Genomic DNA, 25,483 nt, shown 5'->3' on the forward strand with positions numbered 1-25,483 from the left:
GGTCAAATTATGTAACCAAGATATGAGTCAAATTCCAAATTCCACCCATACCTGTCAATTCCAAGAATCCAACCCCCAGCATATAGGATGATCAGTTAACTCCAGAACCAATCTCTGGCTTTTCTGAAGTAGTCATTAAGGGTAGCCATTCAGCTTCTCTTTCCTCTCCCTCAGAGACCTAGAGACATATTTAAGTATTCTGCCCTCCCCATCAGTGTCGTGTAGTTCAGGAACCATCCATCAGCCTCTTGCTTCTGATAGTCCAAATGCAATGCTATGCTCTCTGTCAGAAAACATGTTACCAATGGGCAAGAGGAAAGAGGTTTGTCCAGGACTACAGTTCTTCCTTCTTCTTCTGGAACAACACAAAAAAATCTATTATTTTTATGTCTAGGTTGCTATGAGACCCAGAACCACTGCCATACATATCTTCCAGCCTTTAGATGAGTGTTTCTCAACCTGTGGGTTGTGACCCCTTTGGAGGCAAGTGACCCTTTCATAGAGGTTTCATAAAGCACAGATATTTACATTAAGATTCACAATAATAGCAAAATGACAGTTAAGAAGCAGCAATGAAAATAATTGTGTGTTTGGGGGTCACCACAATGTAAGGGACTGTATTAAAGGGGCTCAGCATTAGAAAGGTTGAGAACCACTGCTGTAGAGGAAGAAAGAGGCAAATGAAATCCCACTCTGGAGAAGTGGCTCAGAACACAATTATGATGACCACATGGTTCCAAACTAGAGCTGTCAACAAATGATGCGTTCACTCAGAGATTCAACCAGCGTCTCTGAGAAGATCAGTCTTTGGACACTTTGCTATGTCTCCTAGAAGCCATTTACCTTCCAGAAGAGCATCGTAGAAGTTAGGAACATGGTCCAAACCCTGGCCCAGCCACTCAGTTCCTGTGTGACCTCTCTATGCCTTAGGTGTTCCATGTGTAAACTGGAAGAAAGCGTCACATGCCAGCTGTTCAAAATGCCCAGAACTGAAGCTGGCATGGAATTCCTGCCATCATTGCACTAAAGTGTGTCAGAGCCTACCCCCAGACTGTCCCTGTTCCAGCAGCAGGGTTCCAGTGGTGTGTTTCTTGCATCCATTTGCATTTCCACCTGCAATTCCAACCCTGAATGCAATCTTCAAATTCTTCCGAGCCCAGCTGATCTTTTTCACATCTACTATTGTTATCAGTCTTTTCCTACCTAACAGTCTCAGAGACAATACAGCCAACACACACTTGTAGCCTAAAGACATCCAAGCCTCATGCTTGAAGAATTCTTGTGATTTTAATCAGTTTACCTTGATTTGAAACTACGTAAATGTCTCTCCTTGATGGCTTAATGAACAAAGAAAGTCAAACAGTAATCTCTATTCATTTTTGGTTTTGTTTCTTCATAGGGAATCACCTTGCTGTAGGAATCATCCCATCACATCTTGCCCCATCTGTTCAATTCATTTGGCATTACAATTTTTTGTCTTTATTATGAGCTAGTAGGCAGAATTTCTAAAGGAGCCTAATGAGGGGAGATTTCAAACATCTTCTTTCAGTTTTCTTCTCTCCCAGCAATTGAAGGTGCAGAGTCCTCATGCCATTTAGTGTGGCGGTTGGGTGAATGGGGCAAGTCTTTGAAGATCACATACCCATGGCTGTTTGCCACAGCCCAACTTCAGTGTGCCTGCCAGTTGTCACGCAGCTTCCCTGGGAACTGTGCCATGTTCGACTATCATTTTCTGCTTTATAAAAAAAAGAAAAGAAAAAAGAAAAAAGAAAAAAAGAAGTGAGAGATCAAAATCGTTAGAATCTATAAACACGTGAATGCCTGGGAAATGCAAAGCCATGAGCCAGGCTGCTGGTGACAAGGAGCAGAGCAGGGAGAAAGGAAATTACATCTTCAACTCCAACGCATACTATTCTTACATGAGGTCTAAAGAAACAGGAATTCAAGTTGAGCATTTGAATGTTAAAACAAAATAGACAAAGCAATGCTCACCCAGCAAAATAGCTGCCAGATATGTGTTCTCCTGAATGGAAAGGGAAAGAAAAAAAAAGAGAAACAGAGATAAAAGGCAACATGGGGGAAAGAAGGAGACAGATTGTCTAGGGAGGGTATAGTTAAGAATCCTGGAGTTTTACATGAAATGTAATTTTGTTCCATAAAGGGATTTAAAATGAGGGAGAGAGGAAAGAGTCGGGGCTCAACTTCACAATCTATGATTCTCTGACATAATATTTCCTCGTCTGATTCCAACAATTCCAGGTAGCCAATTCAGGGCTGTGCAATTCTGAAAATCATCTGTTGGGCCGAAACCTAATCTCCAGAGCATCCAAACTCCCTGGTCCAAAGCTGGGGACATTATTGTCATTTTTATTTTTTCTTTAGCTGCTCTACAGTTCCAAGACAAATTAACAGAAAGCCAATGAGATTTTATTGTGTGAGCTGCATTGTTCTTTTCTCCTGTGGTATAGGTAACCGTTCCCCACCTGCATGGAGATGCTGAGGTCTGTTCCATATGCTTTTTGTTATTTTTCTGCTTGCTGTCAAAATGAATGGCTGCAGAGAAACCAGAGCTGGAGAGACTTGAGAGCAGGTGGCAGAGCTTGGCTTCCTCTGTGCTGCTCTGTCACTTGGTGCTACCAAAGCCCCACACTTGTGCAGGTCACAGACATTACACTGTGCCCACAAGCCCTTGCACAGGAAGAAAACTGACTGTGGGACGTGGGATTTTAGGGAAACCTCAAAAGCCAACTGATGCTCTCTGAACCCACTGAGAAAAAATTTAGCTGGATTCATCAGATTTAAGAATTCTCTGAGGATGATTTAGAAGCAAAAATCAGGGGAAAATGGTATTTTTTAAAGATATTCTTTGTCTCTCGCATGCACACTCAAATAGCAAGGTAAATTTTGTTGTCTATTAAAGGTGGCTGGCAACATTATAAATTATACCATAGCCAAAGAACAACTCATACATTTTTCAGCTCTCTAAGTTCTCAGTCTCCCTAACAGAGGAGACATTAAGCAAAATTACTACTAAATTGAAGGACACTGAATTGTAAAAATAAGCTGGTTTGGGTATATGTATCAGTAGTACAGCACTTGCCTAGCATGCAAAAGATCCTGGGTTTGATTCTTAGTACCACCAGAAGGGAAGGTGAGGGATAAGTTCATGTAGAGTCTCAGATAACTGAGTGGCGATGCACAGCATCAATTCTTCATGAGTTTCATGAGGTCACCAAGTACCTCTTCAGAGCTAGTGGCTGCTCTATGTAGCATATGAATCAGATATTTTCATTCTCACAGGACTTGCTATCTTGTGAGGTAGAAGTACTTAAGTAGGGCTGGCAAGACGGCTCAGTGGGTAAGTCTGATGACATACATTCAGTTCCTAGAAGTCACATGGCTGATGTAGAAGGAGAGATCTGAATCCTGCAATTGTCCTCTGACTTCCACACATACATCCTGGCACATATGTGCCCACACAATAAATAAATACAATAATTCTTAAAAGAAATATGTGAGTAAACATACTTATGAAACTATATCTAGCATCTACAAATGACCAAAAGTAGATACTTTTTATACCAGCTACAGTAAGGGAAGGAAATGAAAACTGGTGTGCGTCATGACCATTATCACAGGCTCAGAAACATGACTGTTTTCCAAGCAGTGTGGCTCTATTCATGAAATAGGCTTTTTTATTCTTCTAAGTCCAGTCACAAAATCCATCTGCCTTAGTTACTCCTGAATAACTGTGAGAAAATACCTGGCAGAAGCAGCTTAAGGGAAAAGAGAACTATTTTGGCTCATAGTATCAGGGGATTTTCCTCCACTGAGGTAAGGACTGTGGAAAGCCTGTTATGGGAGTGTGTGGTGGAGGTTTTTCACATCACAGAACATGAGGAAACAGGCTCTGGGGACAGGAACCAAGGTCTTTCAAGAAACTTTCAAAGACTAGCTAATAATGATGTGTTTCTGCTAGCTAGCTCCTACCTCCAGAAGATTCTACAACTTTCCAAAATAGAGACACTGCACTACCAAAGGAACAGCCTTCTAAACATGAATCTATGGAGAACATCTCACATTTCAATCATCATGCCATTTTCAAACTAAGGAGTTACTTGAACCATGAATAGAGGTTTTCTATTTTTGGTAGATTAAGAGATTTTTTAATCTTTATTAACTTGTTCTTGTTAAGTACTCTCGGGTTTCAGTCTTCAAATGATTTTTGTAAATAATGAAATAAAATGAAATACAATTATCAATTCATTGAAGAACAACTTTCCAAGACAATACAGCTTCAAACAAATTGTTACCTTTCATGCAGATCCATGGGGCAGTGGGTGGCTCTCTTTTCAGATGACAAAACAGAAATCCAAATTTAATAATGGAAAAACAATTAAAGTTTAAATGTAATTAAATAAGAATGGATGAGGTTAGGGGCTGAAGTTAAGCAGATCTTTATAGCAATGTGCATGCTGGGCTGCCATACTGGACACTACAGCCTTCTGTTGGAAAAACATCTTGGGACCTAATAGTGCTCTCTCTGGCTGACAGGGGCTTGAGCTTCTGAGAGAGGTCCACAGGAGACACTGACAACGTCTACTTTAGATAGTTTCACCCAAAAGATGAGAATGATTAGACATACTCATCTGTCAGAGCCAACAGGGAAAATGAAGACCAGAAGATTGGTTATACTCTTTTCTCTTCCACACCCATGATTGACTCAGGGAAATAATATAGATGGACACCAGTAAACTGAAGTAGGTTGGACACTTTGGAGGTGGCTCACAGAAGCCACTTTGCCACAGTAGATGATGGTACCCTTCCAGCCTCTCTTCACACATGAGAAGTTCACTTTCCTCACCTCTAAAACAAGAGGATAGATTCATGAAATAGATCTTATGTGAAGAAAACACTCCTAAGGAGAGGCACAGAAAGTACCCCATGTGGGCTACCAAAGCTACTGAATAAACAAGTTTGTGTCATTCCTAGCAAGTGACAAAACGCCATATCCTGGTGAGAGTAAAATTAATCTAATCCTCAGTGTGTCTCTTGCCTACCACCAGGGAGCATGAGCAAGAATAATATTAAGTTAACATTAAAATTTATGAACAAATTACTCTAAAACACAGTAAAGTAGGCATTATCTGTGAATATAGGAATTTAAGATATCCTATGAAACACAGAATTTAATTTTTGATAAGTCAACTTCTGGTTTCATTTTTCATAGTCTTTGTTTGGTTTTGAAAGTGCACTAGTTCCTCATTATTTTGTATATTTCCTTAATCAAATTTATTTTAGTAGCTATACTGGTTATGAATTTATAGTTTTGCCTATTCATGTCATTTGCTCAGCTATGAGATAACTGAAAGTATTTGAAATATAAATTTCCTATCCACGAAGCAATACCTTGTTTTCTTGGACCCTTAATATTTCACAGTGTGGTCTTCCATAGTTGCGATGTCATCTTCCTGGATTTCCCAGCTCACTGAGACAGTTCTGTCTTAGCTGACTGGGGAGTTCAAAACACAGCCAACATCCTCACACTCCATGTATGTCACCTTCTTTCAATGCCATAAACAATGTGTGAAGATCAATAATCATTTCATATCTGTTACTAGCTGGGTGCCATGTTACAGGAAAGAATTACTTTGTGTAGATCCTAATTTTCTTCTCTTTCTTGAGAAAATTAGCCAGCAATTTTTACAATCTATTTCCCTCAGACAGATCAAATTTTACCCAGAGTTCTTGAAGAATGGATACGGTTGAGGATATTAAAACACATTTTACTCCAGTCCACTTCAATAATGTCACACTTGACCAGGAACAATTAATTTGTTAAAGATCATATTTAACATTCAAAAATATAACTGATACTTTGATAAGTAGCATTTGTTATTAATTACTAACTGGTTATAATACATAAAACAGTTAGTTATTGACTAGCATTTATATTTTCGAGAGTAAACAGAATCTGAGGACAGCCAGGTGGGACGGTGTATGCATATAATGCAACTGCTTGGAAGGAAGAGATAGGCCAGCCATTCTAAATCATTTGTTGAGTTCTAGATTAGTGGGAAACAATGTTTAAAGAAAACAAAGTATACATCATCAAAAGAAGGATAACTGAGGTTGTATTCTATCATCTACATGTATGCACACAAATGTGCACTCACACCCATGTACACAAGTGCACCTGCACACACACAAGGAACACTCAGACCGTTCATATCTACCAGTCATACTATACAATGACCATCTCAAGAACGTAAGTATGGCACTCAGAATCTCTGATTCAGCACTATGTGAAGCTATTAGAGCTTGCTTGGAGAAATCAGGAACAAGTCACACTGCAAAACTAAACAGTTTCCCAGATCTCAGTGGCTTGCAAACATAAGATTTGCATCTGCCTCAGAACGTGTGACCATCACAAATCTGCCAGCAGCCCCATATGCACACATGCTCAGAATAGTCACTGAATCATTGAAACAAGAGTTAATAAACCAAGCATTCAAGGCCCCTGAAAAAGTCAGACCTATCCCCACCTGCTTCATTAGCCAAGGCAAGTTGCATGGCATTGTCAAGGTGTGTGTGCAAAAGAAAGTACAATTCCTCCATGTGTTGAGGATCAGAGAACAGACATGATGAAAGGCATTGGTGGTACCATGCCTCCCACTCACTCAGCCATTGAGGAATGAAGTAAGAAGGCAGAGGTTTTAAAAGCTTGCCCAACAAACACCTAAATATTTTTCAAAGAAATTAATTCTATTCTTTTGTGTCTCAGGCCGTCATCAGTGAGGGGACAAAGTCACAGCTCTATTCTACCACTCTCAGCATCTTGAGTGGTTCATTTAATCATTTAGGGATCTTATCCTAGACAACTGAGATTCATGGCTTCAGTACAGAGAAGAATTTCAGAACTAATCAGCTGAGTTGGGGTTTTACTAAAAATAGAAAGGAAGCTGCTCACAAAAGATAATAAAGAAACATAACAGCATGGACATGAGCTTCTTAAGAGAGAGCCCAGTGTAGCAAAGGTTACTGCTGATTAGGCTTTCAGTCAATGCAATGAAACATCATGACCAAAAAGCAAGTTGGGGAGGAAAGGGTTTATTTGGCTTACATTTCCATATTGCTGTTCATCATCAAAGGAAATCAGGTGCAGGAACTCAAACAGGGCAGAAACCTGGAGACAGGAGCTGATGCAGAGGCCATGGAGGGGTGCTGCTTACTGGATTGCTTCCTCTGGCTTCCTCAATAGAACCCAGGACCATCAGCCCAGGGATAGCATCATCCACAATGGACTGGGTCCTCCCCCACCAATCACTAATTAAGAAAATGCCTCAGAGCCAGATCTTATGCAGACATCTTCTCAACCAAGGTCCCCTCCTTTCATACATTAGCTTGTGTCAAGTTGACATAAGACTAGCCAGCAGTACTGCTGACAGAGATTTTTAGAGCACAGGGCTAAGAGAAAAGAAAAGGCCAAAACATACACAAAATCTGGGCTTCTGAAGGAAGAACAGCAATTAAGTATCTCAACACCCTCCATGTATACCATTATAGTGTCTCAAGTTACACATTTCCTTGTCTCTCTCTTTTCTGATGAGATTATAAAGTGCCCCAGAGATATCTTGGATGGATTATAAACTGGTAAGGAGCCACTGGGGTTGCACAAGGGATTTAGTACATGTCTTCTGCTGTGGCTGAGGTTTCTGGTGAGGTTCCTAGCTGGGGGACTTTAGATGGAGAGGGAGAAAAGTCTTAAGTAGTTGGTGATTGTGCTGAAATGTTTACTTCTCAGCTCTTGAGAGTCTTAACTAGACTCCTAGGTAAGTATTCCTTTGTCTTCCTACATCCCCATAAATATTCCCTGTCTTTCTATTCTGTCTCAGGACCAAAAGAAAGAGGTATGCATCAACAGACAGGTCTCTCTTCCCTCTTTGCATCACCCACATGTAAATGCAAGTATTCACTGGAGACCACCCTTCCTGCCTCTTCCTCTTTCCATTTTTACATTACACACTGCAGCATTTACCAGTAAAATTAAGGAGATGTTAACTTAGACTTCACAGCATTAGACTGAAATACATGGTCCCTCTCATTTACTTGAGCTCTAGGTGGATTCTGGTTCTTCATGGCCTATATGAATCACCACACAATCTTCATAGCAACTGTGTGAAGCATGGATGCTGGGACCCTATCCAAGGATTGAATCAGGACAGAGAAGAAGATTAAAGAAATAACTAGTGAAAGAAGATGGATTCTAACGCAGGGATGGACTGCAAAGTGTTCTTCCTGAGGAGCATACCACAGTGAACAATACCGATGAAGTATCTTACCATGCAATGCCATTTGAACTTGTACATGCCTGCCTCTGAATACCAGTTAGCAGCTGTGATCCCAACAAAAGAGTTCTAAATAGTGTTCTGGCACATCCTTCCATTTAAAAAAGAAAAGGTGGCTTTTTGCTCTGTCACACAACAAATAGGATATATAAAGGCCATTTCTAGGGCCACTTTACAAACTTTGCATGGCTCTATACTAATTAGAGTATTTAAAATATTAGCACAAATGAATAAGACCAGAATATTTTGAGTCTTATACTGGGAGTATTAACAGCACTCATATCTGCTACTTTCATAACTTTGGAGTGACATTCAGGGAGGTCATGTAAATGCCACCCCCTGGAGCTGTGCAGTACACAATATGTGTGACCATATGCTGGAGCCCTGAATTTCTTATGGGCAGTCTGCCTTCACCTGCACTCCTATTCTGAGATGCCTCATCTTGACAGGTTTCTGTTTGGGTTTTCATTGTCCAAATACCCTTCAAATAGTTAATACTTTAAGTTCTTCCTTGGCCGTTAGTAGAGAATATTGTCATACTGACATGTGAAACTAAGCATTGTGAAACCAACCTTAAAGGACGATGCCCCATATCACTCTGTTTGCAAAGAGAGTCAGTGCCTGAATCTACATGTGCAAATAGTATTAACTGAACAGGGGACCTGAAAAAAAAAAAGAGTTGAGCTTATTGGAGTATAAAACAATGATTGATTGATATAACTACTTCAAATTTTCTTAGCAATACATTATGCTGCATCTTGGAGTGTACAATTCATGTGTTTACTGATATTTCAAGAATGAAAAAGAGAAACACCACTCTGATCAGCAGCTGCAACCGCTTCCTCACTGCATCTCCAGAAAACTGCTGAGTTGAGTCTTTCTTCCCCTCCCACAGGGCCCTAAGGGATCCCCCTCCACTAGTGCCATTGTCTCTTGGTTTAATTTTAATCATATTTTCATTCCCCCAACCCGTTCCAATGTCAGCAAAGACCATTGATCTTGAGAAGTCCTTTGTTGTGAATCCCGCTGAGCCACTTTGGGCAGATAACTGCCCTCTTTGAAGGCCTGCCCTAGTGGTCTCTGTGCTGGCTGTCTCACTGAAGAAATAAAGCAGCATGCCTTAGGGAAGATTCTTCAGTGTCCTTCCTAGCCACGTTTGTGCACGTTAGTCATCCTAGCCTCTCTGTGGACCTAAGCGGTTTGCCGCTTTGAAAGAGCTCTGGTAGACACTAACAATATTCTTCAATCCTTTTCATTCTTCTGAACCAGCCCCCCAAAGAAATGACTTGTGGACAAATATTGATTTCTTTTTTTCCCCAAAGATAAACTATTATGTATGAAAGGACAGCTAAACATGAAATTGGAAGGTTTACATTGTCAAATGAGGACAGAAGGTAGAGAAGGGGGACCGCATTTCTCTACCCAGGGACACAGGGTGAGGGGGCAAATCAGAAATGCAACACCTCCGACAACCCTTCCAGTCAGCCTGCCCTGAACAACTAATGCTAAATAACCTGAGTGATAACAGAATGGTCTTTCTGGCTACACAGAGTGCCGCATTTACTATTGCAGGACATCTGCCTTTGGCAGGAGCTTTGAGAGAGTTTTCCCTTATTTTTAACTGAAATAATAATTGTGTATTTGAGGTGTAGAATCAATGTAATGTTTCCATAGGAAAAAAACATGCACATTATGAAATGATCAAATCAGGATAATGAACATATCTGTCACATTCAAATATGTCTCATCTTTGTGATAAAAACATTTTAAATACTATTATTAGACTATTTAAAGTATAAAATGTATTGTGGATGTCCAGATTCATCACTGGGGACCTTGTTACAATGAAGCAGATTCCTTGGGTCTAGGAAGGCGTGCTTTTCCTTTGAGGGATGGTGGGAAGGTGCTGTTTGTTTTGTTTGTTTGTTTTGAGATAGGGCCTCATTGTATAGCCTAAACTAGCTAGAATTCCCTCCTCTTCCTCAGGCTCCCATGGAAGAGGATGACAGGCATGCATCCACCAGGCCAGTTTGAATTATGTATATCTGAAGAGTTTCCAGTCTGATGGTGTTGATTCTGCACATCAGAGACCACAGCTCAAGAAACAAACATGCAGGCCACTTGCTACTTGTGACAGGTGGTGGCATCTTCAAACAGCAAACGCCTGCACACATTCCAGAGCTAGTGTCTTATCTGCAATGCCTGCCTCAAAAAGTAAGGAAGGGCCAAGGATCCCCTCTCATGCCCAGTGGCTTCCTCTGATCATGAGAAGATTCTATCCCAGGAGACAGGGACTGAGGCAGGCACTGGAAACCGCAAGCTCAGCTGTCTCTGTACTCTGTGCTGTGGGTTCTGGGTTTGGTTTTTACATTATCAGCCTCAGTGAGGTGGAACAGAGGATTACAAAGGGATAAGCTAAGTGGCAATTGCTAGTGTATTGTTGTGGTCACCAGCACCTTTTCCAATAGTATTTTTCATTTCTTCAAAGCTATATGGGGCAGCTAATCTATTTGGTGCTTTCTTAAGAAAAAATGGACAATACCTAAGGGGCAAGTACAGTGCAAGTTAAGAATAATATTTTCTTTTATCCCCCAAAACTCCAGAATGTTCACAGATCTTACTTACTATTATTATAAAAATAAATGACAATAGGATATAGTCCAGTGAGAAATCACCCTGGTATTGGCCACATAGAGAAACTTAAAATAAAATGCACCAACTTCTAGTCTTCAGCCCCTTGTAGCCTTTAGCGCTGAGATAAAATTCCAATATGAAAGTGGGTGTTGGTCCATGATTCAAAGAGATATTTGTTTCAACAGTGATCATGACCAAAGACTTAGGAAAAGAAGGGCTCTAGTCTGGGGACTAAAACAGTAGATTAATGCTCAGATGTTATGTTCCTTTGGAGAATGCTCAATTAATCTTATAGAAATTTGTCTGCTCTGTCCAAGAGTAATTGCCATGAGAAAAAAAGGTGAAAAGAGAGAGGGAGGAAGGGAGAGAGGGAGGAAGGGAAGGAAAGAGAGAGGGAGGGAGGAAGGAAGGAAGGAAGGAAGGAAGGAAGGAAGGAAGGAAGGAAGGAAGGAAGGGCATGTTACATAAATAGGGAGATTTTCACAAGGCCTCACTAGACAAAAAGCTACAGACAATCAATGGCTGCCAGGAGCAAGAAACTCAGTCTCCTCCAGGGATGAGCTCTGATATATAATCCAGTCTCAAGTACTCAGCCCTAAACATGTACATTAGATAAGCACCAAATGGACTCAGTAGGGTGTGTGTGTGTGTGTGTGTGTGTGTGTGTGTGTGTATGTGTAACAAGAATGATAAAGAAGAGGTCAAAGGTCATAAACTTGAGGGGATAAAGGAAACATGGAGAGAGTTGGAGAGGATATGACAGCCTCTGCCTCCCCAGTACTGGATTAGAGACATATGTCACATACCCTGACATTCAGATAGTTTTGGTGAGGCTCTAAACATCCTGAAAATGGTTGTTCAAACAAAATCTATGTCAACACATGTGGAAAGAGCTCCTGTGGAGAGCAGAGACAAACTTGAAAGAAAATTTTGTACCTTGTTTTGCAACCATGGTTTGTTTGCAACTTGTGGATTGCTGGGTTGAGAAGATGCTCTCCCTGTTTTTCGGCTTCTGAAGTGTGTCCTGTGCTCCAGCAGCTAATGGAGCTGTTTCTGGCCATTTTGGAATGCAAACCTTACAGAGTATGTGTCAGGCCAACCTTTACTTGTCTTCTGTTCTTGACCCTGCTGCATACTGATGTGCTCTTCCAAAAAGAAAAAGAAAGAAAGAATGGTTAAAGACTGAAATCACTCAGCCCAGATACAGTAAAAAGAGAAATAAAATTAATTTGTTCTTTAAGTAACTTAAGACTTCAGAATCATAACTTTACATATTAGTGTCCCATGTGCTTGGCCATTTCTAGGCAGAGAGTACAAAAGGCAAGCAAGATAACATCCCCAGCTTCATGGAACTTACTCTGCAAGGAAGACAGTAATGAAACCCAAACAGTCAGGAGCCTGTAACACAGTCTTATATGCTAATAAATGTTATGGGGAATAATAAGCCTGGATGGGAGATGGAGGGAAAAGCCCAGAACAGAGCCATAGTAGGTCTGTCTGAGAGAAGGTTCACAGAACACAGCTTCACATGAGTGAGGACAGCAAGCCTTACAGATATGAAGAGGCAGAGCTTCCCAAGCAGCGTGAACAAAATGCAGACAGGGAGCTCAAGCCTGACGTTATGAAGAAGATGAGTAACCTACGTGACAGAGCCAATGACAAGAGAAATAGACACTGAGACTGCCAAGTCAAGAAGAGGCGAGAACATGTGGGGCCCAGGGGCCATAGAAAGAAGCTGCATTGTCTTTCTAGTTCAGCCATTGGAGGGTAAGCAGAAGGGTATCTGAAGTAATTTCATTCATATCTCAGACTACAGAGCTCTTGACATGGGAGAGGCAAGATCAGAAGTGGAATGATGGGCTAGAAGTCAGAGGGAGGGCTTGAGCCAGTCAAGTCACAACAATCATGGTGAAGCTGATCAGTTCTGTCCATGTTTACAAACAGGAAATGATAGGTTCTGATATATTATCGAGAGGCCCTGGTGGTCACGTCTAGCTTTGGGGAGGAATCCCTCTATGAACAGTGGTACCCTTTGCTGACATGATAGGAAGAAAAGACTGGGGAAGGGGAACCAAGAACTCTGTGTTCACTGTGCCAAATTTAAAGGTGTTCTTTACACTTCCCATAGAGATGCTGAGGAAGGTGTTCAACTTGTACATTGGAAGCCAATGAAAGAAGAGAGCTAGAATTGTCTAGAACTACCTAGAAATATACGAGAGATAAAGCCCAGAGTGCCTAGCGAAATCACCTGGGGAAAGAGTGAAAAAGAAAGAAAGAAAGAAACCGTGAGACTTTATCTTATAGTACTCCCAAAATTTTTAAGTCAGAATAAAGAGTGCCTATCAGAGAAGAATGGGGAAGCCAACCAGTGTTTGAGAAGAAAAAGAAACATGACAGAGTTACATATGCCAAGTGAAAAATCGGCTTCTAGAAGGTGAGAGGAGTGGCCAGCTATTTGTTCCTAACATCTCCTGCAAGATCAATGTTAATGATCCCTAGATGTGGCAAGATGTTAGCCACTAGAAAGATTGACAAAGATTTCCGTAGCAGAAAGACTTAAGTACAGTGGGCCAGGAATGCAGATGACACACCCCTCTCTCAAGAGGGACAGAAGGTAACCAAAAATAGAAGGCAAATTCTGTTCCATGGGAGCTTTTAACATCCTTTTGAATTCTTACAGCAGTAATTCCATGGAGGAAAGAAATGATTCTTGAGAAAGGACACAGAACTGCACGGGTAAAGCCTTTGAGGAGGCAAGAAGTGGTGGCATCTATCGCAGGAGAGTGGAGCTGGGTTACCAAAGAAACAGGACTCTCCATCCACGGAAACAAAGACAAGCCCAAGTGTTTGGATCCAGTGTGGATGGATTTGCCATGAACTGTTCTTTTCAGTTTATCTTTAGTGAAATTTGAGACAAGATCATCTACATGGGGTGGGGGGGGAGGAAGGGTATTAGATGCTGGAGAAACAGGACCAGGTTAGGTCTCCAAGAGCAGAGCTGTGAGATGTCCAGGGAGCTCTGAGTGCTGTTGAGCACTGCAGACAGCCTTCTTGGAGATCTGTGAACAAAGACAGATGACTCATTCTCCCATTGCTTCACCAGTGTTGAAAAGAATATAACCTTTACAGTAAGAAGACTTTTGAAGACTATACTGAAACTTTGGAGAACAAAACTAAATAGAGTGGAAGTGATGTAGTAGTAGACAAATATATGTGAATAGAAGGATAATAAAATGTATAATAGTCCTTATTCTTATTTTCTATCCTTAGAAATTAGCCCTATTAAATGTAGAGGGTCATTCTCTGCCATTAGAAAATTGCACATTCTTAAATAGTTATTTAGAGGAGCTGTAACAGAGACACAGGTTACCACTCCAATATTGTTTCTTCCTTCCTTATAGTAACAAGTACCATTGACTCTTACCTTTTAGAGTTAAGACTCCATTCCCCAAATTCCTTTGCAGCTAGATGTGGCCACAGAAAAAAAACATATATCAAATGAGTTGTAAGGAAAAGTAAATTAACACAATTTCTGGAAATTTCTCTTAAGGATGTCAGCTCCCTCCCCTCTCTAGGATGTAAACCCCTTACCAGAAGCTGGATTGAGTTCTAGTCATCATCTTGAATCATCCTAAGAAAGGCATTCTGAATCCCTCAAAAGGTTATAGAACCTCCACAACCAAAAAAACGTCTGGGCTCATGAGAGTGAACCACAATGGCACCTGTCTCTGCATTTTCATTTGATCTCTCTCTGGATTTAATACCCTCATGAAGCTGGAATGGAATGTATGCATGTCACAGCCTGGCAGTGGGATAATACATTTTCCCCTGCTTCACTGAGCATGAGTTGTGTATCTTGCCATCTTGAGAGTCCACCGTGCGGCACATTTATCCCCATTAGAAAAGCATGGTTGGATAATATATGAATGCTGCAGCCATTCATGACAAATACGTAAAACCATAACCTTATGCATCCAGGGATCCGTGTATATACACTGGGGCTATTAACTATGCATTGACAGGATTTTGTTAAAACCAGGTTTTCAACCCCAAAGACTAAAAGGACAAATGTATTGATTACGTTCGCTTATTTATTCAGCTTCAAAGGCAACATTAATTCCAAGAAAGAAAAGAACAGGGCTTGCCAAGTAGACCATGTGAATTAACTTTTCCCACCTTAAATAAAATGCTACTTACATGAGGATATGCATTTATAAGTACATCTTGAATAATTTGTGAATATATCTAGTTCCTTCTTTTTATTGATGTTATTTATGTGTTTGTCAGTGTTTGTGTGTGTGTGTGTGTGTGTGTGTGTGTGTGTGTGTGTGAGAGAGAGAGAGAGAGAGAGAGAGAGAGAGAGAGAGAGAGAGAGAGAGATGGTATTTATGTGTGTGTATGTATGTGTGTATGTGTGTACACAGGTGTTTGAAGAGAAGCCCAAAGAGAGTGTTAGAGCTAGAGTTACAGGAAAGGGTGAGGTGTCACATGATGTGGGTGTTAGGAACTGAACTCCAATCCTGCTCAAGAATAGCAGTCCTTAACTACTGAGCAACCTCTCCAGCCCCCTGTTTCTTCTAACTTCAATTCAGAGCCAAAGATCATGATGAAATAGCACATTTATAAAAAGTAATTCCCAAATAAGCAAATGTGGATTCTTCAAACCCCAACATTTACTGGTTGTATACTCTTGAGCAAAATTATTTGTCCAAAGGTTCAGTTCACTGTAAAATAAAAGCAGTAATACTTGCCTTATAGGATTTTCTACAGAATACTCAGGATCTTTGCATGTGCGCAGGGCGAAGGGTATACACATAATAGGTGGCATTCAGGATACCATTGGCACTTAACAATTATTGTTAGTTTTCACCAAGGCTTATGAAAACTCTGCCCACTATATCAGTGGGACAGAGGGAGTATATACAATATGTAGGTTTTCATTAACCATATTCTCCAGTCACTTAAATCAGCCCTCAAGGGGAAATCTGGTGTTGCCCCTATATATAATGAGAAAGGACACATAAGACCCAGAGAAGCACACAGAGGTCTGAAGAGCCTAAGAGAAGTCATGTCCTCTAGCCAGACTGATAAATGCCCCAATTCACATCTGTGCCTGCCTATTGAGGACACAGAAAACAACTATGAACAACTTCACAACAAAGGAGATAACAGCCAGGTTTAAGGAGCATCACGGTTAGTGTGCTCTCTCTTAGTAACCAGAATTTTCAGAATTTGTATCTTTCCAAACTCAAGTGCAACATTTTTTAGAAAAAAAAATAGTGAACAAAAATTCTGCCATTCTTAGTGTTAAAGAGCTCATTCCTCAAATTCTTTGGCTTTAGAGTTAAATGCTCTGATTTTGAAAAATAATGGTTTACAGCTTTTCCCATATAGTTAAGAATTCAGGTAAATTACTGGTGTTAATCTCTCATAGATATGCTTAATATACTTGCTTCTCCAATTAAAACAACACAGTCATTAATATACCATATTATGTTATGAAATCATAATTGCAGCCAAGCAGAAAATAATTACCATCTATCAGCCTTTGTGGTTTTCAAAACCAACATTATTTTTCCTTTGTTTTTGAAGTTTCATAAGACAAATACTAGTTTTATAATGGCAACCATCTTACTTTATAATCTATGGCCACGTGTGTCTATAAACTGTCCTCTATCCTTCTGGGCTCAACTTACCTTGAGATGGTTTAATTTTAAAATCTAATCCCAGGCAAATCCTTCTGATTTTGTTGTGAGCACCTGGTCTGGAAAAACACTGGGTTTCTTTCAAATGTGTCTCCATGTGAAAACAAGTGATTTCACACATCTCCCAGACTAGAGCTAAAATACTACTGTTTGCAATTACTTTATATCAATAAACCTATAACAAACACCCACTGTAGCAGGCATTGTTGGGCAATGTGTCCTAGAGGCCTTGCCCTCAAGCTGCATAGAGATGGTTGGACAACACAAAGAGGAAAGGGCACAAAATGAATACAACACCACGGTAGAGTGAAAAAGAGGAATGAAAGAAAGATAAGTATCTCACTGTAGCTTGAAAGAAAAGCAGGTCAAGAATATCTAGCTGGATATATTGGCATCATTGCAAGGATGTCTTCTATACCGGGAGAATTTCATCCAGCAGACCCAGGGCTGTGTGCCTCTGCAACAGCACATGCTATCTGAGAATAAACAAGGCATTCAGCTTGCTTGAGTCATGGATGAACTGTTGTTTCTACTACCCAGAATTCATTTACCCCACTTCTAAAAACAGCCTCATTTTCTTGAGAGACCCACTCCTGTGGCCCACAGGGTCTGAGTGGCCCTGTTCTTGTCTCAAGAATAGAAAACAAGACCTTCAAAGTACATACTTAACTTCAATGACAGTTGAGAGTGGATTGATAGCCCACTCTAACCCACCAGGATCTCCAGAGCAGGTAGAGAAGGCAATTGCTACTTTCTCCTACTAATGAACCAGGGAGTTTGTGACTCTCAGATCTACTAATAGGCAATTTATGAGGACAAAGGGACTAAAATGAAGCAAATTCAGAGACAGCAAGAAGGAAACCTGATCCTACTCTAACACCACAGGGCTGTGTCCCCATGAATGCTCAGAAGTTGCTTTAACATTCAGTCTGTCTGGAGATAAACTCATCTTCCTGTTCCTTCTTTCCCCCTGAAAACAAGTAATTTCTTTTGTGTCCTCATAATTCTACCTGGTGCTACTATCTCCCTAGTTAATCAGGTTAGGAAGTGGAGTCAGTCATACTTCCCCATGCTTTGTAAATTCAGTCAGTTTAGGTCACCCCAGCAATGACTATCTTCTTCCCTCTAGCTTCCCACCATCGTCTCTGGTCTTGGAGTCCAAAGATTGAGAACTGAAGCTCTGTGGACCGACTGTCCAGGATTCCCATTCCTGACTTGGATCCTTATTAATCCCAGGACCTTCAACAAGTTATGTAACATATCTACCCATTTTCCCATTTGCAAAATGGGGATGTTTGTTCCTACTTCATTAATGTTGGAGTTCCATGGGTAGAGTTTAGCAAAGTACACGCCATATGGTAAGCAACAGAGAAACGCTGTGACTGCTTGCTGATCTCCTTCACTCTCAACCGCCCACCCCCCTTTTTATTTCTCAGAGATTTCTAAACCATGCCAGTTAGCAGTATCATGTTGATGGTTATTTGTTTCTGCTTTGTTTCTTCAAGATATGCGAACACAACACACTGGTGAACTATGGAATGAATCGGTCTATCCAGGAATCTTTTATTTAAAGAGAAGAGTTGGTTTCAAAGTAGAGCAACTGTAACTGACTCTGGCAGTTTGATGGTGGGTAAACAGGGTGGAGACTGTCTTCCAATGCATTAATACAGACAGTATGTCTTAATTGTATCTTTGTAAACAAGTTGAGATCCATCAGCCTCTGGGAAAAGCCTCTCACACATTCGTTGCTAGTTGATCCTGAGCCTTTTTCCCAGCTGGTCATTCCATACACAACCTGTGGCCTACTTATCTCTTCTAAAAATTGGCATCCCACATCTTGCTCTATTTTTGTTTTACTTCTAAAGTAAAACAAACATTTCCTAAGGTATAACATATATATATATATATATATATATATATATATATATATATATATATATATAAAATATTCTCATTTTAAGTATACAGTTTGATAATTTTATTAGATACATGCGCTCCCATAACTATTACCACAACTTAACTATGAACTATTCCCATCACCCCAAAATGCCCACTTGCACCCCACTTCTAGGCATTCACTCCCCATGAACCTACTTTCCATGGGTACAGATCAGCTTTATCCGTTCTGGGATTTCATGTAAATGTACCCAGTATGTACTCTTGTGTCTGGCTCCTTTCACACAGTGAAATGCTTCTGTGAGTCATCCACATTATCGGATATATCACTAATTTGTTTCTTTTTTTATTCCTAAGGAATATGCAGTTCTATAGTGTAATGAATGAGTATTCTTGATTTCACCCAAAGAAACACACAACCAAAGTGAAAGTCATCCACAAAAAGGGTACAGTGTACCAGAACCCCAACCAAGCTAGCAAACAGGCATGCCCAAAATGGCCTCTATCTCTGATCCTTGTGACTGTGTCTCATCCTATTGGTTGATTCACAACTTACAAACTGACACTACTGGCTAATCAGCACAAAGGGGAAGGGGTAGGACCCTTATTGGGCTAACTACACTGGATAGGGGATAAAAAGCACTTCTCACAGATAGCTATACAAGAACCTGTTTCTCCATTTCCATGTTGAGGGACATTTGACTGATTTTCTACTTTGGACTGTTATGAGTAAAGTTGTTAGCAGAACGTCCATAGACATCTTTGTGTGGGTGCATATTTTCATCCTGTTGGCTACATGTCTGGAGACAGAACAACTGAGCATTCAGAAAAGGGCATGCTTAATCCCATAATACACTACACTAAGCTGTTTTCCAAAATTGTTGTACTAGTCTGCGTTTGAAGAAGCAGTGTACAAGGGCTCCAGAAACTCCACCTCATGGCCATCAAGTACTCGATATTTAAGGCTTTTTCATATCAGGCATTCAGTTGGATGTTCAGAGGAGTAAACTCCTGTTTTAATTTGTGTTTTTCCCATGTTTAGCATCTCTTCAGTAACCTTAGGTGTTCTTTCTTTCTTTTACAGAACATCTATCAAGTCATTACCCTGTTTACTGGATCACTTGCCTTTATATATCCTTCAAATAAGAAGCATTTGGAGCTAGAGGGATGGCCTAAGAAGGTAAAGGCACTTACCACCAAGCTTGGTGACCTGCATTTAGTATCAGGGACCCATATGGCAGACAGAACCAACTCCACTGTGGTCCCCTAACCACCACAAATGTATTCACACACACAATTATCTGTATACACACAAATATATATTTTTAATATTTTATGATTTTACTTAATTTTATTTTATGTGCATTGGTGTTTTGCCTGCATGTATGCCTGTGTGAGAGTGCTGAATCCCCTGGAACTGGAGTTGTAGACATTTGTCAGCTGACATGTGAGTACTGGTAATTGAATACAGGTTCTCTGGAAGAGCAGACAATTCTCTTAACCACTGAGCCATCTCTCCTGACCCACAGATATAATTTTTAAGATTAAAATACATAAGCATTTGAATATTCCTGGTCTTATTATATCTATATGATATTCCATGCTGAGAAAATCCCTCTCTCTCTCTCTCTCTGGCTTTGTTTGAAACATGTTTTTTCAAACTTATTTTTCATTTACATATATGTGTATATGCCTGCATAAGTTTATGTGTATCACAAGCATACAGAAGCTCATGAAAGCCAGAAGAAGGCATCAGATTCTCTGGAACTAAAGTTACAGACACCTGTAAGTCACATAGGTGCTGGGAACTAAGCCTGGGTCCTCTGAAAAATAAGTAAGGACTCTTAACTACTGAGCCTTCTCTCCATCCTCCTGATACACTTATTCAATGCCTATCTTATCACGACCTTCTCTGTGAAACCTTGTCACACCTCCTGAATCTCCCCTTTCTCTACAGTCTTAAATCACTGTCCCCCTTTCCTTTCCTTCAATAGTGGCAATTATCCAAGGATTTCATAGTTTATTTATCTCTATATCAGTATTAAGTATCTCTGTATCTCCTAATCTGTGATGTGCTTGAGAGCATAGGAAAGTTTTCTTTTCCTTTAAATTTGCCCATGGATTAACATAGTACTCAACGCATGAAAGAGAAGAAACAATAACATATAAAAACTGAAGCTTTTGGAGGAAAGAATATAGGGTCAGGACACTGAGATGCATATCCCTGTCTTTCTCCACTTATTTTACAGATATTCACTGGTCTCCTTTGATGACCAGGCACCTCAGATACTATCACACAGACACAAAGAAGCAAAGCCAAATCTCTATCCCTGTAGGTCTCAGCCTATGGTGAGGGAGACAGATATACTAGCTAATAGTTGAAATAGACTGTGGTAAGCCTTAAACACAGCACCCTGGGAGAGTGGGGCATACTGTAATAGTCTCTCTAACTCAAGTTTTGAAATCCGACTTTCTGAAGAGTGTCTCAGCTCACACTGAAGAGGGTATTGGAGGTGGCCAAGTCAGGAGACTGTAGATAGTGATACAGACAAAGGGCTAAGGCAGGAAAGAATCAGGCTTATCCAGGAAATCACAGGAATAGATGGAGCTAGAGAGATAATTGCAAGGGAAAATGCTGCTGATGGTCTTTAAAATGGCCAATGGGAAAAAAAAATGGTCAATGGATCCAAGGGGAAGGGTTTTATGAACTTTAGATTTCCCTATGGGAGAAGAGATTTCTTCGTCCTCCACCATAAACTCACTTCTAACCACTTCTTGGGTAGTCTTGGCAAGGTGGAATGACCTAAATGCTTCCTTATTTTTATCATGAGAAGAATGTCAAAACATAGATGAGAGTAATAAGTTGATGCAAGTCAAATTTTATGCCAGAGATTAACTGGGTACTCACTGAATGTGTTACTTTTGACAAGACCAGTTAACCTGTGCTCTGCAGCAACCTCCCAGCCTTACCGAGCACACTTCTCAGCAGAAGCCACCAACGGTGAACCCACTTGGTGTGTGCCACTTCTGCACTGTGGCTGTAAGGTGCCACTTTCCCCTGAGCTCCTCTCGCCTCTGCTTTAGTCCTTTGATGTCTCTGAAGTCCTGGTTGGTGATCCATTCCCTCTGAATAGGAATATTGCTTCCTGGAGAGAAGAGACAGAGTTGTAAGATTCAGGAAGCTCATACAACTTACAGGACTCAGGATGCTCAAAAGGTTTTAAGATTCACCCAACCCTTCCCTGAGATAGATAAGCAGCAAAGCATTACTAAAGGAGAAGGAGGCTCCTCAGTACTGGGATGAGCTTTTGGTGAAAGATCAGTCTTGATGTCCTCCAGGCTCTTATAAGAAACCCTTCACCCATGTTCCTTCTTGAAATAACTTTAACAAACTCATTGGTTCACCAAGATAGCATTAGAGGAAATCCTTAGGTTTGTCAATGGTGCCCTGTGTGGAGTCTGTGCACATCTCCCTAGAACAAGTCACAAGCTCATGTAATGACTTTACTGGAGGAAAACCCAGGTCCCTCGATGACATCATATAGCAAAACCCCTCTGGACCATCCACACCCTTCATTTACTTCATTGTAGTGATTTGTGGCTCCAAATTGCAGTGTATTAAGACACTAAAGCCGGGTGGTGGTGGCACATGCCTGTAATCCCAGCACTTGGGAGGCAGAGGCAGGTAGATCTCTGTGAGTTCAAGGCCAGCCTGGTCTACAGAGCTAGTCCAGGACAGGCTCCAAAGCTTCAGAGAAATCCTGTCTCGAAAAAACAAAACAAAACAAAAAAAGACACTAAAGATTGGAGACCATTTTTACAGTGGTAATCCTATTCTGTTCTATTAAAATATTTACTTCACTGATAACATAATCAGCACTCAATCCGTATAAGCTAAAATGAATATATTTTTTGCTGGTCTTTATTACATGAGACAACATGAGCACTAATTCATCCTCAGACTCTGAAATGAAACAAAACTGAGTCTCACTCCAACTCCACACTTACCAACCTTGTTTGCTCTGCCAATTGAGTCCATCCCCTGTGCCTTACTTCACCCACCTATAAGACGTAGATAAAAATGTGCCTGCCTCATATCACTGTGAGTACCAAAAGTGATTGTATATGTTTTGTTGCAGATGCATACAGTAATTGCTCAATAAATGGAAGTGACTAGCAGCATGATCTTCGGCTTGGAATCTGATCCCGAGGAGGTTTGAAGACTTTTTTGTTATATGATTTTTGGAAGAGAAAAACTCCACATCAGCATCATCTCCCTTGTGTTTAACACCTCAGACAAGAAATTGAGCATGGCTGCCTTTCTCTGCCCCAGGACATATGCAACAGTGGACTGGTCACCTTGGCAACCTGAAAGCTTTACTTCACATAAGCACCCCAAGAATGTCAGTTCCTCTCAATGCATATCCATAACATTGTCAGGTCAGTAATTACACTGACTGAGATAATAGTGTGTTAACAGATCAAGCCTCCAGGGCTCATCAATTATTCCTTCTCTCTTTCCTCAGTGAGGATCTCAGGGTCCAGGGGATTTGTGCTGTTATTGGCCTCAGAGGTTTTCCGATGGTTGGTTCTCTCACTACTAATGCCTCTGGCATGCTCCATTTTCCCAGCACCACAAGTTGCAATCAACACATGCTGGCAGTTGACATCTTTTAATATTTGTTGCTCTCTTTCTGCCTAGCACTTGTGGCTCCATCTTGACATGAAGCTGTTCCTGTTATTGCCATTACTAACTAAATAGCCCTTGGACTCTAGCTGGGAAACAGTATCATAAATTGCTTAGAGTTATCCTATTTCCTGCAAACAAAAACCCAGGCAGCTTCAGGCCCATTTTTACTTTATTATTTATACAGCCAGGTCATTTATTGCAGGATATCGCCTCTCCCTGGGTTGGAGGAGGTGAATTATTCCATTTCCTATCGTAAATATGCAACTCCTGATTCAGCAGCCTCAACAGGAGGCATACTTGGTATGGAAGTGTTTGAACATTTGTTGTTGAGAGTAGAAATTCATTATCTGTGCCTTGCTCTTATTTGGCACTTAACATAGAGTGGAGCTAAAGAGGTGAATTCCCCCACCTAGTTAGCCACTGGGTCGGGTCATTGTTGTGGAGATAAATATGAAGAGAGCTAGCCTGGACAGATGTGCATATTCCAATGGTCTATTGGTTCTATTTAGTGAGGGCCTGTTAATTGCATAATGTGCCTGTGTCTGTGTCTTTCAAATAACATTTCTGGCCACCTGGGGAACTGTGAAGAAAGCAGAGGAAGATATATAAAGAATGGGTATCATTACCATAAAGGCTGGAGAAAGGTTTGAAGGGAGAGAAGAAATATGCTCTTACATCAGCTGCAGGATTTTTAATAGAATGGCAATCTGCTTAATTATGGGACATTTTGCATTGTAAATTACTGTACAAGTAACATCACAGCTGAGGGAGGTAAGGGTTGGGCATTTGTAGGAGTAGAAGGAAGGCTGAGGGGTTTCTCACTAAATGCAAAGAAATGTCTCAGTATTTTTGTATTTCAATAAACAAACCTATTAGGCAGAGTGCTTGCATATCTTGAATGAAGCCCAGATTTCATCTCCAGCCACCAACACAGCGACAATGGGTAGAGTGGTACACAACTGAAATCTCAACGCTCTAGCTCAGAAATTCCAGTGGGCTTAGGGTCATGTTTGGCTACACGGAGAGTTCTAGGCTAACCTGGAATATATGAAACCCTGTCTCAATAAAACAAAGAAAAAAACTAAACCCACACTATTATGACATCTCACATTCTCCTGTTTATTCCCTGTAAAATTCCATTTCCATGAAATGTGGGAATGAAGGACAGTTTGTGTTTTTAAGCTTACCTAGTATCCTGTGCACCCTGGCAGACCCCACACCCCTCCTGTTGGCTGAGAGTGCACATTGCTGAGGAAGAGAAACATCATGTTCCCCCAGGAGAGATGCTGCCCAGGTGAGAATCTTACTCCTTCACTACTTCCTAGCCTTCTTTGCTAGAGTGCTGTCTCTGATGTCTACAAAGAGCAGTTGGCCGTTCAGAGCATCTCATCTTAAGAAAAAGAAAATGGACTCCTGGAAATTTAGGAAAACATTTAAGTTTGTGTTTATTTGAAGGAAATCAATTTCAACGGATCCCTCCTTTTTTCTTTGAGAATTATTGTATTGTGCTTTGCTTAGAAAGAAAGCATCACGTTAGAACTGCCCCTGCTTCTAGAACAATCTCAGGTAACAGGAATAAGCAGCTTAAGGCCTGGTCCCTTTCTGCTGTGGCCATCTTGAGAGATGCAGTGTTATTGAGGATCAGGCTTCCCCACCAACGACAGAGAAACCAGAAACTACTGTGGGAAAACCAGACTCTTGTTTCCGACTACAGCTCCATGGCTTTTGACTAGCAGTCATGAGGAAGGTAAGCCACATTCCAAAGCTTTAACTGACAGCATGCCCACCCCCAGTCAGTTTCATCAGAAAAGGAGCATCTGGGCAGTGAGCTCAGCTTGCCAGGGGCCTACAAGACTTCGTCAAATAAATAAGTGGCTAGTACTTCCACTTATTCGTCTGCCACAGGTCCAGTACTGACACCACAATTTTAAAAGTCTACGCACTATAAGCAGTAAACTATTCCATTTCTTCATGTGACGGGTGAAGCATCCTAGTGAGCTCTTTCTGCTGCAAAAATGGATCTTATGACTCTAGAGTCTAGAGCAGCAGTTCTCAAACTGTGAGTCATGAGCCCTTTGGGAGAGTCGAATACCCTTTCCCAGGGGTCACCTAAGACCACCAGAAAACACAGATGTTTACATTATAATTCATGACAGTAGCAAAGTTACACTTAAGTATGTAATAGCAGTGAAAATAATTTTATGGTTGAG

At 40.8% G+C, this 25,483-nt stretch overlaps 1 long non-coding RNA gene across 1 annotated transcript in view; it reads left to right on the forward strand.

The window, feature by feature from the left end:
* The window catches only part of LOC118585992, a 71,169-nt gene extending 47,032 nt beyond the window's left edge, over positions 1–24,137 (forward strand). Inside the window, exons 3-5 of the long non-coding RNA XR_004945264.1 lie at positions 18,193–18,313; positions 19,668–19,763; positions 22,723–24,137. This is a non-coding gene — a long non-coding RNA (uncharacterized LOC118585992). The remainder of the gene's footprint in view (positions 1–18,192; positions 18,314–19,667; positions 19,764–22,722) is intronic.
* Positions 24,138–25,483: the final 1,346 nt, after the last annotated feature.

The sequence above is a fragment of the Onychomys torridus genome, chromosome 6 (genome assembly GCF_903995425.1).
Source record: "Onychomys torridus chromosome 6, mOncTor1.1, whole genome shotgun sequence".
Taxonomy (NCBI): Eukaryota; Metazoa; Chordata; class Mammalia; order Rodentia; family Cricetidae; genus Onychomys; species Onychomys torridus.